Source organism: Pristiophorus japonicus, chromosome 2 (genome assembly GCF_044704955.1).
Source record: "Pristiophorus japonicus isolate sPriJap1 chromosome 2, sPriJap1.hap1, whole genome shotgun sequence".
Lineage (NCBI taxonomy): Eukaryota > Metazoa > Chordata > Chondrichthyes > Pristiophoridae > Pristiophorus > Pristiophorus japonicus.
In genome coordinates, this window is record NC_091978.1 from 300,680,466 (window position 1) to 300,694,425 (window position 13,960).

General features: G+C 47.2%; 1 protein-coding gene across 4 annotated transcripts in view; it reads right to left on the minus strand.

Annotated features, from left to right (window-relative positions):
- The window catches only part of fstl5 (follistatin-like 5), a 1,328,880-nt gene that overhangs the window by 1,153,813 nt on the left and 161,107 nt on the right, over window positions 1-13,960 (minus strand). The window lies entirely within an intron of this gene.

The window sequence follows — 13,960 nt, forward strand, 5'->3', positions numbered from 1 at the left end:
AGGCACCCTTGAAACTGTATCCCAACCAGAGTCAGCACTCTCAGGAAATGAGGGCAAAAACTGTGGGGAATATTTTAAATAATGCAGTACAGGTGCAGCGCCTATAATCCGGAACCCTTGGGACCGAGGCCATTCCGGATTCTGGGCTTCTTCGGACTTTCGATTGGATTTCTGACATCACAACTCCGGAAAGACCCGAGCCCAGGTTCCCACCATGGAGGTTGTCGAGCGGGCCAGCCCTGCCAAGCACGTTGTCGTTGGGTGGGCTGGCCCCGCCGAGGAAGTTGTTGGGCAGGTTCCTGCCGAGGATGTTTTTGGGCCAGCCCCGCCGAGGTGTTCAGGTGGCCCCCAGCAAGGGAGTGTTCGGGCGGGACAGCGAGAAGGCCCCAAGGTAAGGGCAATGGCGGCGGTGAGTGGGGCGAGGCGAGTGGCGGCGAGGTAAGGGCAGCGGCGGCGAGGCGAGGCCCGAGGTTGGGCAGTGGCGGGGCCCCAAGGTCGGCTGGGTCGTTGGGTCCGGATTCCAGAACATTTTTACGGATTCCGGACGACTCTGCCACCGATCAGTCAGGAGTCCGAATTCGGGAACATTCCGGATTCCGGAACTCCGGATTCTCGGTGCAGCACCTCTATACTAATTAGAAAATATAGATAGAATTGTTAAAAATGGAATAGTAAACAAAGTTCAACCAGTCACAACATGGTGGATAAAAAAAACTAACCACCCCATTACATCACTTGCACAAGCATTATGCAGCCATGTCACTGATACTGAACCCTTGTTCTGGCTGGCTGCCTATCAGTGGCATGGCAGATTCATTGGTTCCCACCAGAACCAGAGTTAGAGAGCCATTCAACCACAGTGCACTGTGAAGGAAAACCTATCATTCCTTTTAGGAAGTGAGTGTGAACGGTGAAGGGAGTTCAAAGTTGACAAAGTGAAAATGGGAAGTTCTCTTACCATGGTTGCTCAAAAAACTGCACGTGTCCTCTGTTCTGGGAGTGAAAGAGTTGGGGAGAATTTTGACTTTGATAGATAGTAATCACTAAAAGTTGCAACGGAGGTCAATAAGGCCATAACAAAAGTAAACCAAGCACGAGGATTTATTTCTAGAGGGATAGAATTGAAAAATAGAGAAGTTATGCGAAACGTTTATTGAACCTTGGTTAGACCACACTTGGAGTATGTATGTAGTTCTGGTTGCGATATTATAAAAAGAATATAGAGGCACTGGAGAGTTTGCAAAAAAGATTTACAAGGACAATACCAGAACTGCGAGGTAATACCTATCAGGAAAGGATGAATTTGCCCTGCTCCCTGATTGGGTGCGGTAACCTGCTTGTGCTGGGACTTCCTGTTTTGGTGCAGAAGTCCCGCCCCTGATGATAAATCAGGCTTCACATCCTTTAGGGGCGGGTCTTGAGGCATTGCTGGGGCAAGTACTCCTGCGATATGCGGATGTCCCGTGTAACACTGACGTGCTTCAACATCCCTCCCATTTGCTTAAAGGGGAGGTCCACTGCGCACTCTGCAAGGCCTCTGATGGCATCCACTAGGGCACCAGGGCAGTGTGGGACTGGGCCTAAAAGGGAGTATCGGGCTGGGGTTCAGTTTCTCGAGCCGACCTGAGAGTCGGCAAAACTATTAAGATGGCGGCGTGGGGCACTGGCAACCTCCACTTTAACTTCTGCCTCGTGAGTGGATGTCAGATAGCTGGCGTTGAAAATCCCCTCGCACCAGCCTCGCGGGGCAATTCCCCCTTGGGGTGGAAAGGGGTCACCACGCACGCCGATGATGTCATTGCCGGCTGTGCGGCAGCCTGGGTCACCACACATAGGGCACAGCGCTGCCGTGGTAGCACCTTCACAAACACCTGGGCAATTTTCCGGGAGCTGGTAACACCCGCCAGGCGAAAATTGTCTTCTGCCCCGTTAGTGCCTCCCAGAGGCACTAATGGGCCTCTGAAAAAGAGGAATTTTTCCCCCAGGGTAAAAGAGACAGCTGAGGGGTGACCTAATAGAGGTCTTTAAGATATGGATATGAAACATTTTGATAGAATAGACAGAGAGAGAGTGTTTCGACTTGTGGGGGAAAAACAAAACTAGAGGCCATCAATATAAGATAGTCACCAAGAAATCAAATAGGGAATTAAGAAGAAACTTCTTTCCCCAAAGAGTAGTGAGAATATGGAACTCGCTACCATAGAGAGTGGTTGAGGCGAATACTTTAGTTGCATTTCATCATAGAAACAAACATAGAAGGAGGCCATTTCGGCCCTTCGTGTTCGCGCCAGCTGACAAAGAGCCGCACTATGGAATAGTTGTGTTTGGAGAAGACAATGCATGGATCAGGGTCTCAATTGCAGCTGGGCTAGGATGGGGGTAGAGGTTATAGAAGTGCATGTAGGAACTATGTATTGGGAGGATCTGGGTCAGAAGCTCAACATTGTGTTGAATAGGACACTGAGGTTGCAAGCAGTCTTACTCATGCTAGGGCAGTGGCCAAAAGCGGGTTGGAAATGGGGGCAAAGGTACAGAACTTGTGGTAGGGGCTGAAGACAATGATTTTGGTCTTCCCGATGTTTAGCTAGATCAAATTGTGATTGATCCAATACTGGATTTCAGACAAGCAATCTGGCAACACTGAGGCAGTGGTGGGTTTGAGACAAGTGATGTCGGGGTGGAGCTGGGCGTCCTCAGTGCACAGGTGGAAACGAACCGCATGTCTTTGGATGAAGTTGCCAAGGGGTAACCTGTAGATGAGGAAGCATATGGGGCCAAGAATTGGCCCATGGTAGACTCCAGAGGTATTGGTGCAGGGTTAAGAAGAGATGCCATTGCTCAGTCTAAGATCAGACAGCTAAGAATGAAGCTATGTGAGGACAACCCCACTGAGCTGAACAATGGAGGAGATGTGTTAGATGAGGGTGGTGTGGTTGTTGGAGGCCAATCATCTCAGTCCCAGGACATCGCTGCAGGAGTTGCTCATGGCAGGAAGGGACAATGCATTATGGGCACCATACAGAGGATACCATTTGTGATTGTAGTCAGTGCTGTGGCAGCGTTGAAACCTGATTAGAGCACTTCAACATAGAGTTACTGGAGAGAAGCACACAGATTTGGGAGGCAACAGCATGTTCAAGTAATTCTCTACCTCTCTTTCCTCCTTTAAGAAGCACCTTGAAACCTTCCTCTTTGACAAAGCTTTTGGTCATCTGCCTTAACATCTCCTTATGTGGCTCGGTGTCAATTTGTGTTTGATAATATTCCTGAGAAGCACTTTGGGACATTTTACTATGTTAAAGACGCTATATAAATACAAGTTGTTGTTGTTTGGGAAGCAAAGGGTGACTTAATTGCAAGGAGTATAGGGAATAAGGCAGATGAGTTGAGAGCACAGATCGACACTTGGGAGTATGATATTATATTACTGAGACATGGCTGAAAGAAGGGCAGGTATGGGAGCTCAACATTCCTGGTTACCGGGTTTTCAGACGGGATAGAGAGGGGGTAAAAAAGGAGGGGTGTTCACAGTATTGATTAAATAAACAATTACAGCTGTGAGGAGTGAGGATATGTTGGAAGGATCATCAAATGAGGCCATATGGGTTGAATTGAAGAACAAAAAAGGGGCAATCACACTGCTGGGAGAGTACTGTAGACCCCCAGTCAAAGGGAGAGAGAAGAGCAAATATGAAGGTAAATTTCTGAGCAGTGCAAAAACTATAGGGCAGTAATAGTAGGGGTTTTCAACTGCTCTAATATTAACTGCAATTAAAATTAGTGTGAAAGGTATAGAAGTTGCAGAATTCCTAAAATGAATTCACGATAACTTTTTTAGCCAGTGTGTAGCAAGCCCATCAAAGGAGGGGCCGGTTAGAAATTTACAGCACAGAAGGAGGCCATTTCGGCCCATCGCGTCCACGCTGGTCGACAAAGAGCCACATGGCCCTCGGTCAGCAGCCCTGAAGGTTACATATAAACCTATGAACAATGACAAAGGCAAAGAGCACCCAGCCCAACCAGTCCGCCTCACACAACTGCGACACCCCAATACTCCACCCCAACCGGAGCCATGTGATCTACTGGGAGAAGCAAAAACCAGATAAAAACCCGGGCCAATTTTGGGAGAAAAAATCTGGAAAAATTCCTCTCCGACCCATCTAGGCGATCGAAACTAGTCCAGGAGATCACCCTGGCCGTATTCGATTCCCTGCAGTACTTACCATTATATCTGTACTGTCCAACAAAAGGTCATCCAGTCTCATCCCAATTACCTGCTTCGAGTCTGTAACCCTGCAGGTTTCAGCACTTTAAGTGCCCCTCCAACCATCTCTTAAATGTGTTGAGGGTTTCTGCATCCACCACTCTTCCAGGCAGCGAGTTCCAGATCCCCACAACCCTCTGCGTAAAGAAGCCCCCCTCAAAACCTTCCATCAACCACCTTAAAACTATGTCCCCTCGTAAATAGACACTTCTATCAATGGAAATAGGCCCTTACTATCTACTATGTCCAGGGCCCTCAATATTTTGTACACCTCAATGATGTCTCCTCTCAACCTCCTCTGTTACAAACCCAGCCTATCCAATCTGTCCTCCATTCTAAGATTCTCCATTCCAGGCAGTATCCTAATAAATCTCCTCTGCACCCTCTCTAGTGCAATCACGTCCTTCCTATAATACGACGACCAGAACTGCACGCAGTACTTCAGCTGTGGCCTAACCAAAATATTAAACAATTTAAGCTTAACCTTCCTGCTCTTATATTCTATGCCTCGGCCAATAAAGGCAAGCATTCCACATGCCTTTTTAACCACCTTATCCACCTGGCCTGCTACTTTCAGGGATCTGTGGACAAGCACTCCAAGGTCCCTTTGTTCATCTACACTATTAAGTGGCCTACCACTTAATGAGTATACCCTTTCCTTATTAGCCCTCCCAAAGTGCATCACCTCACATTTCTCGAATTAAATTCCATTTGCCACTGCTCTGCCCACCTGACCAGTAGATTGATATCCTTCTGCACCCCATGACTTTCCTCTTCATTATCAACCACACAGCCAATTTTAGTGTCGTCTGCAAACTTCTTAATCATACTCCCTCTATTCAAATCTAAATCGTTGATATATACCACAAAAAGCAAGGGACCCAGTATTGAGCCCTGCAGAACCCCACTGGAAACATCCTTCCAATCATAAAAACATCCATCAATCATTACCCTTTGCTTCCTACTTCCAAGCGAATTTTGGATCCAACTTGCCACTTTGCCCTGGATCCCATGGGCTTTAACCTTCATGACCAGTCTACCATGTGGGACCTTATCAAAAGCCTTGCTAAAGTCCATATATACTATATCTTACGCACTACCCTCATCGACTCTCTTGGTTACCTCCTCAAAAATTCAATTAGGTTAGTCAAACTCTAACTTCCCTTAACAATTCCATGCTGACTGTCCCTAATTAATCCTTGCCTTTTCAAATGTAGATTTATCCTCTCTTTCAGGAATCTTTGCAATAATTTTCCCACCACTGAGGTTAGGCTGACAGGCCTGTAATTCCTCGGCCTATCCCTTTCTCCCTTCTTAAACAAGGGTACTACATTAGCAGTCCTCCAATCCTCCAGCACCAGGCCCAGATCCAAAGAGGACTGGAAAATGTTGGTCAAGGCCTCGCAGTCCTCCAATCCTCCAGCACCAGGCCCAGATCCAAAGAGGACTGGAAAATGTTGGTCAAGGCCTCTGCTATTTCCTCTTTTACTTCGCTCAACAGCCTGGGATGCATTTCATCCGGGCCTGGGGACTTATCTACTTTCAAAGCTGCTAAACCCCTTGATATTTCCTCTCTCACTATATTTATTTCATCCAGAATATCACACTCCTCCTCGATAGCAGTATCTGCATTACCCCTTTCCTTTGTGAAAACAGATGCAAAGTATTCGTTAAGAACCTTACCAACATCTTCCGCCTCCACACAAAGATTAAATTCATGGTCTCTAATAGGCCCTACCCTTTCTTTAGTTACCCTCTTACTCTTAATATATTTATAGAACATCTTAGGGTTTTCCTTAATTTTACTGGCCAAGAATTTCTCATGCTCTCTCTTAGCATTCCTAATTTCCTTTTTAACTTTGCCTCTTAACTTTCTATATTCCTCTAAAGATCCTACAGTATTTAGCCATTGGTATATGACATAAACGTCCCTTTTTTTCTTAATCTTCCCCTGTAAGTCCCTAGACATCCAGGGGGTCTCTAGAATTAATTTTCCCAGCCTTTTTCTTTAAGGGCAGAGAGTTGTTGATGCCAGTTCATTGGATATAATCAAAAGGGAACTGTAAGGTCCATAATCAGTATGGACCTTACAGCTAAAGGGATCAAGGGGTATGGAGAGAAAGCAGGAAAGGGGTGCGGAGGTGAATGATCAGCCATGATCTTATTGAATGGTGGTGCAGGCTCGAAGGGCTGAATGACCTGCTCCTGCACTTATTTTCTGTTTCTATGTTTGGCCTGAGCCTTCCGGATCTCCTCCTTAAATGCCTCCCACTGTTCAGACACTGATTTACGCACAAGTAGCTGTTTCCAGTCCACTGTGGCCAAATCACTCCTTAACTTAGCAAAATTAGCTTTTCCCCAATTCAGAACTTTTATTTCAGGCCTATCCTTGTCCTTATTGTTATGTATGGAACTATGTAATACTTGCCACCAGAGGGCGCGACTGTTGGAGTCCTAATGGTCACCTGCACACATGTGCAGGCCAATATAAAAGGTTGGCTGCCATGTTGTTAAGGCAGTCTGGAGTTGTAATAAAGACAAAGGTCACACGAAGTTTAGCTCACAGTACTCAGCCTCTTGGAGTTCTATATACAACAACTGGCGACGAGTAACAGAATACGAAACTTCACGCAACCATGGCTGCCGTTGGAATAATAGAGAGATTTGTAGAGGGTGATGATTGGCAAGCCTTTGTCAAGCATCTCGACCAGTACTTTGTGGCCAACGAGCTGGAAAGAGACACCTTGCAATAAGGGTACAGCAGTTATCATGGGTGCTTGGGGCTGGGGCTGCTCTTTGCAGATCACAGGTCCAGTTGCCCACATTCCCAGACTTACCTTCAAAATGTGTCAGCAATGACCCCTCCCTTTAAGGGAGGGAAGGAGCCCATGAGTCCAGCCGCACTCTGCCACTGATCATCATAGGCAGTCAGTCCCTCACGCCAAAAAAAAGGATGAGTTCACAGGTGTTTCGAATGAAGAACCCAAACTACATCCTCATGGGGGGGGGGGGGGGGGAAGATGCCTGTGCGTGGATTTTTTTAACGTGTGGTGACTGTTGCACACCAGCCACCATACGGGCTTGACAGAGCTAGGTCTTGGTCCAGTGGCAAGTTTTACCCAAGACAACTGGAGACCTGCTCTGCTGCATGAAGAACCCAAACTACATCCTCAACGTTGCAACTTCCACCCTTGAGGATGCAGCTTGGGTTCTTCATTCGAAACACCTGTGAACTCATCCTTTTTTTTTAAGCATGAAAGCAAGTCATCCTCGTTTCGAGGGACTGACTGCCTATGATGATGAGTGGCATAGCACTGCATAGTGCGCACACATATCTCAGTGTGGGCTGGCCCGCGCTGCCCTTGGGGCCCCTGGCCCCGAACTCACGCCTCCCCTGGGCCCCGATTACATCCCTCCACAGTCTCTCACAGCTCCTTTGCCCCCATCTCCCACTACCACCCCTCTTGCTCCATTTAGTGCTCCAAGGGAAGTGGCAGCGCTTGATTTAGCGCTCCACTTCCCCCTGGAGTGCTAAACGAGAAGTTCCCTTTCACTGCAACTGGTTAGCGCACGGCGATACTTCTGCACTCCCACAAAAGTTAGCGTCCTAAATGTGTCGCTATGCAATTTATAGACTGAGACGTTGAGCAATAATACCTAATATAAAACAAAGAGCGTGCAGGTCATGGAGGAGGTGATGTTATGGCCTTTTAGCTAAGCTTTGTGTTGAGGTGGGAGATAAAGAAGGGAGACATCTGGAGGGTTGAGATGTAATGCGTGTATCTTCTGCGGCAAGTAACAGGTGTTGGTCGTACGTATGTTCAGGTTTATTTAACCTTTAATAAACCTTCAAGCATTTAACTGCATGTTGAATTAATCTTTGGTATATAGGCACAGGACTGTAACCATTTGTCTATATTATTATAAAATTTGCATTCCGAACAAAATTCCTGACGAAAGAATAGCGGGAGAAACCAAGTGACTTGAGGATAAGAACCAGACACCACCAGAGCGGTGTGGGTGGTGAACAGTAGAGCCAGGTGGGGACATTTATCCCCTTATCGCTTAAGAAACTGGCTATTTCTGTGTTAAATTTATTCAATGTCCCGGCTCCCACAGCTCTCTGCGGCAGCGAATTCCACAGATTTACAATCATCAGAGAGAAGAAATTTCTCCTCATCTCTGTTTTAAATGGGAGGCCTCTTATTCTAAGATCATGCCCTCTAGTTCTAGTCTCCCCCATCAGTGGAAACATCCTCTCTGCATCCACCTTGTCAAGCCCCCACATAATCTTATATGTTTCAATAAGATCACCTCTCATTCTTCTGAATTCCAACCTACTCAACCTTTCTTCATAAGTCAACCCCCTCATCTCCGGAATCAACCTAGTGAACCTTCTCTGAACTGCTTCCAAACCAAGTATATCCTTTTGTAAATATGGAAACCAAAACTGCACACAGTATTCCAGGTGTGGCCTCACCAATACCCTGTACAGCTGTAGTAAGACTTCCCTGCTTTTATACTCCATCCCCTTTGCAATAAAGGCCAAGATACCATTGGCCTTCCTGATCACTTGCTGTACCTGCATACTATCCTTTTGTGTTTCATGCACAAGTACCCCTAGATCCCACTGTACTGCAGCACTTTGCAATCTTTTTCCATTTAAATAATAATTTGCTCTTTGATTTTTTTTCTGCCAAAGTGCATGACCTCACACTTTCCAACATTATACTCCATCTGCCAAATTTTTGCCCACTCACTTAGCCTGTCTATGTCCTTTTGCAGATTTTTTGTGTCCTCCTCACACATTGCTTTTCCTCCCATCTTTGTATCATCAGCAAACTTGGCTACGTTACACTCGATCCCTTATTCCAAGTCGTTAATATAGATTGCAAATCGTTGGGGTCCCAGGACTGATCCCTGTGTCACCCCACTAGTTACTGGTTGCCAACCAGAGAATGAACCATTTATCCCGACTCTCTGTTCTCTGTTAGTTAGCCAATCCTCTATCCATGCTAATATATTACTCCCAACCTCATGAACTTTTATCTTGTGCAGTCACCTTTTATGTGGCACCTTGTCAAATGCCTTACCGATGGCAAGGACCATGTTCTAAAGTGAACATACATTTTAGAGGGAAATGCAGGAAGGAACGGTGATTGAGTCACTTTGGGTAGAGGTGGTTGGAGTGAATGTGACAGAAACAAAGTTCATGAGGTTAGCCACAAGAAGCAGGTGGTGGACCGGCGATAAAGGGAGTGAAGGTTTAAGGTAGTAGAAGGGGTGCCAAGTAAGCAGATTGCTTTGGCCTGGATGGTGTCGAGCTTCTTGAGACTTGGAACTGCACTTATCTAGGCAAGTGAAGAGTATTTCCATCACACTTCTGACTTGTGTCTTGTAGATGGTGGAAAGGCTTTGGTGAGTCAGGAGGTGAGTCACTGGCCGTAGAATACCCAACCTCTGGCCTGCTTTTGTAGTCACAGTATTTATGTGGCTGTTCCAGTTGAGATTCTGCTCAATGGTCAAATCCATTAATGGGTAAAATGGCAGAAGATCAATGGAAAATGTTCAAACAATAATTTAATGTGATACAGAATCAGTTAATATCCCTGAGGGGCAAGAGCTCTACTTGCCAAAAACAAACAGCCATGGACAACTAAACAGGATAGAGACTGGTACATTCATAATAAAGGAAGAAACTGAGTACTGTGTACAATGAGCAAGTGTGACCTTAGCTCCTTTAATAAGAATCCAGAGTGTAGGTATCTCGTGGGTGGCCTGCTTATATATCGTGCTCCAAAGGGATGCTGGGATCCCTTGGGACTCCAACAGGTAGCCACTCTGTGGTAGTGTAATACAGGTTACAAGGGGTTAAATACATAACATCACTCCCCCGTGAAGTCAACAGTACACTTATTCACAAGGTGAGACGATCTGGGGCTTTTCGCTTCCTTGTCGATTGTCTCGGTATAAATGCGGATGTGGGTGCGTTGGTCAGTTCTTCACTGGGCTGCTGGGCAGCCGACCTTGCCGGGCTGCTGGGGTGGTGAGTTCAGCTTCGTGGTCAGTCATGATGTCAGTTGCCACTTGTGTGTGTTGCAGGGTCAAAGTTGGTGGTGTCTTCTTCGGGTTGTTCGTAGCTGTTGGTGAACCGCAATTTGATTTGGTCCAAATGTTTTCTGTACGTTTGTCCATCGGCCATTTGACCTGAAACACCCTACTCACCTCTTTGGCTGTGACCATTGCAGCGAGCCATTTGGGACCATGTCCATAATTGAGCACAAACACAGGATCACTGATCTCAAGATCACTTGACAAATTTGCGCGGTCATGGTACACACTTTGTTGATGCCGCCTGCCCTCCACGTGATCATGGAGATCAGGGTGGACAAGAGAGAGCCTTGTTTTTAGCACCCTTTTCATGAGCAGCTCAGCTGGGGAAATCCCGGTGAGTGAGTGGGGTCTGGTGCGGTAGCTGATCAGCACTCGGGACAGTCGGGTCTGCAGGGAGCCTTCCGACACGTTTCAAGCTTTGATTGGTGGTCTGAACTGCCCGTTCTGCCTGGCCGTTGGATGCGGGCTTGAACGGAGCAGATGTGACGTGTTTGATCCCATTGCGGGTCATGAATTCCTTGAATTCAGCACTGGTGAAGCACAGTCCATTGTCGCTCTCTAGGACATCAGGCAAGCCGTGCGAGGCAAACATAGCTCGTAGGCTTTCAATAGTGACTGTGGACGTGCTTACAGACATTATTGCACATTCAATCTGTTATATATGTATACTTGTATTTATTCTTTACAGCCACCAGAGGGCTCATTCCCTGGAGTCCCAAGGGATCCCATAATCCTTTGGGAGCAAAGGCATTTAAGGAGGCTTCACAGGTTGGAGAGGCACTCTGGAGACCTGCAATAAAAGACTAAGGTCACACTTTATTTTGAGCTCACTGTGTTCAGTCTGACTCTTTCTCCATACACAACAACAACTGGCGACAAGATACAGATATCGACCCCAAAGATGCAGAGAACAGTGGGCATCCTGGAGAAATTCTCAAAGGGAGATGATTGGGAAACTTTTGTGGAGCGACTCGATCAATACTTCGAGGCCAACGAGCTAGATGGGGAAGAGAGTGCTGCCAAGAAGGGCGATCCTCCTCACCTTCTGTGGGGCAACAACATATGGCCTCATGAAGAATCTGCTCACTCCAGCGAAACCCATGGAGAAATCATTTGACGATTTGTGCACACTGGTCCGAGAGCATTTGAACCCGAAGGAAAGCGGTCTGATGGCGAGGTACCGGTTCTGGACCTACAAAAGGTCTGAAGGCCAGGAAGTGGCGAGTATGTCGCCCTGCTAAGACGTCTTGCAGGACATTGCGAATTTGAAGGACATTTGGAGCACATGCTCAGAGACTTTTTCGTACTTGGTATTGGCCACAAAACCATACTTCGCACTTGAGTAAGGCCATAGTGATAGCCCAGGCGTTCATTGCCACCAGTGACAATACGAAGCAAATCTCTCAGCACACAAGTGCTGCTACAACTACTGTGAACAAAGTGATGTTGTTTTCGAATCGTAACGTACCGGGCAGGTCACACATACCTGCAGCTACACGTCCGCAGATGTCTCAGAGTCCACCATCAAGGGTGATGAATGCAAGACCATGAACACCTTGTTGGCGCTGCGGGGGTGATCGTCGTTTCCATTCACACCAATTTAAAAAGAGTATGTTTGCAAGAGCTGTGGAACAATGGGACACCTCCAACGAGTGTGCAGGCGAGCTGCGAAGACTGTTAAACCTGCAAACCACCATGTTGCAGAGGACAGATCCACGGAGGATCATGACGAACCAGAGCCGCAGATCGAGGAGGCAGATGTACATGGGGTGCACACATTCACCAAGAATTGTCCCCCCATAATGCTGATGTTGAACTAAATGGACTCCCGGTGTCAATGGAGCTGGACACGAGTGCGAGCCAGTCCATCATGGGCAAAAAGACTTTCGAAATATTGGTGCAACAAGGCCAGTCTTAACTCCAGTTCGCACGAAACGAAACTTCCACGAAAGAACTGATTTCTGTAATCGGCAGTGCTACCGTAAAGGTCTCCTACGATGGAGCGATGCACAAGCTACCACTGGGTGGTACCGGGTAATGGTCCCATGCTGCTCGGCAGGAGCTATCTGGGAAAGATACGTTGGAACTGGGACGATGTCCAAGCGCTATTGCCCGCTGACGACACTTCGTGTGCCCAGGTCTTGAACAAATTTCCTTCGCTGTTCGAACCAGGCATTGGGAAATTCCAAGGAGCAAAAGTGCAGATCCACCTAATTCCGGGGCCGCGACCCATCCATCACAAGGCGAGAGCAGTACCGTACATGATGAGAGAATGTGTAAAGATCGAGCTAGACCGGCTGCAAAGAGAGGGCATCATTTCCCCGATCGATTTCAACGAGTAGGCCAGTCCTATCATCCTAGTCCTCAAGGGAGACGGCACTGTCAGAATCTGTGGTGATTACAAAGTAACTATCAATCGTTTCTCCCTGCACTACCAAAGGCCGACGACCTCTTTGCAATGATGGCAGGAAGAAAGACGTTCACGAAGCTGGATCTGACTTCAGCCTAATGACGCAGGAACTGCAGGAATCATCGAAGGCCCTCACCTGCATCAACACGCACAAAGGTCTTTTTGTTTATAACAGATGCCCGTTTGGAATCCAATCGGCGGCAGCGATATTCCAGAGAAACATGGAAAGTTTACTGAAGTCGGTCCTGCACACCGTGATCTTCCAGAACGACATCTTGGTCACAGGGCAGAACACAGTTCAGCATCTGCAGAACCTAGAGGAGGTTCTTAGTCGACGCAACCGTGTGGGGTTCAGGTTAAAACGCTCGAAGTGCCTTTACCTGGCGCCTGAAGTGGAGTTCCTGGGAAGGAGAATTGTGGCAGACGGCATCAGGCCCACCAACGCGAAGACGGAGGCAATCGAGAATGCACTGAGGCCACAGAACGTGACGGAGCTGCGGTCATTTCTGGGACTCCTGAACTACTTTGGTAACTTCTTACCGGGTCTCAGCATACTGTTAGAACCACTGCATGTCTTACTACGAAAAAGGGACAAATGGCTTTGGGGTAAAAGCCAAGAAAATGCCTTTGTAAAAGCGAGAAAATTGTTATGCTTAAACAAATTGCTTGTGTTGTATGATCCATGTAAGCGTTTGGTACTAGCATGTGATACGTCGTCAAATGGCGTTGGGTGTGTATTGCAACAAGCTAATGATTTCGGGAAACTGCAACCGGTTGCTTATGCATCCAGGAGTCTGTCTAAGGCTGAGAGAACCTATGGCATGATTGAGAAAGAAGTGTTAGAGTGTGTCTATGGGGTAAAGAAAATGCATCAATACCTGTTTGGGTTAAAATTCAAATTGGAAACTGACCATAAGCCACTTACATCCCTGTTCTCAGAGAGTAAAGGGATGAATACCAACGCATCGGTCCGCATCCAGAGATGGGCGCTCACGTTGTCCGCATACAACTATGCCATCCGCCACAGGCCAGGCACAGAAAACTGCGCCGATGCTCTCAGTAGGCTGCCACTGCCCACCATGAGGGTGGAAATGGCGCAGCCTGCAGATCTAGCCATGGTTATGGAAGTATTTGAGAGTGAGCAATCACCAGTCACTGCCCGGCAGATCAAA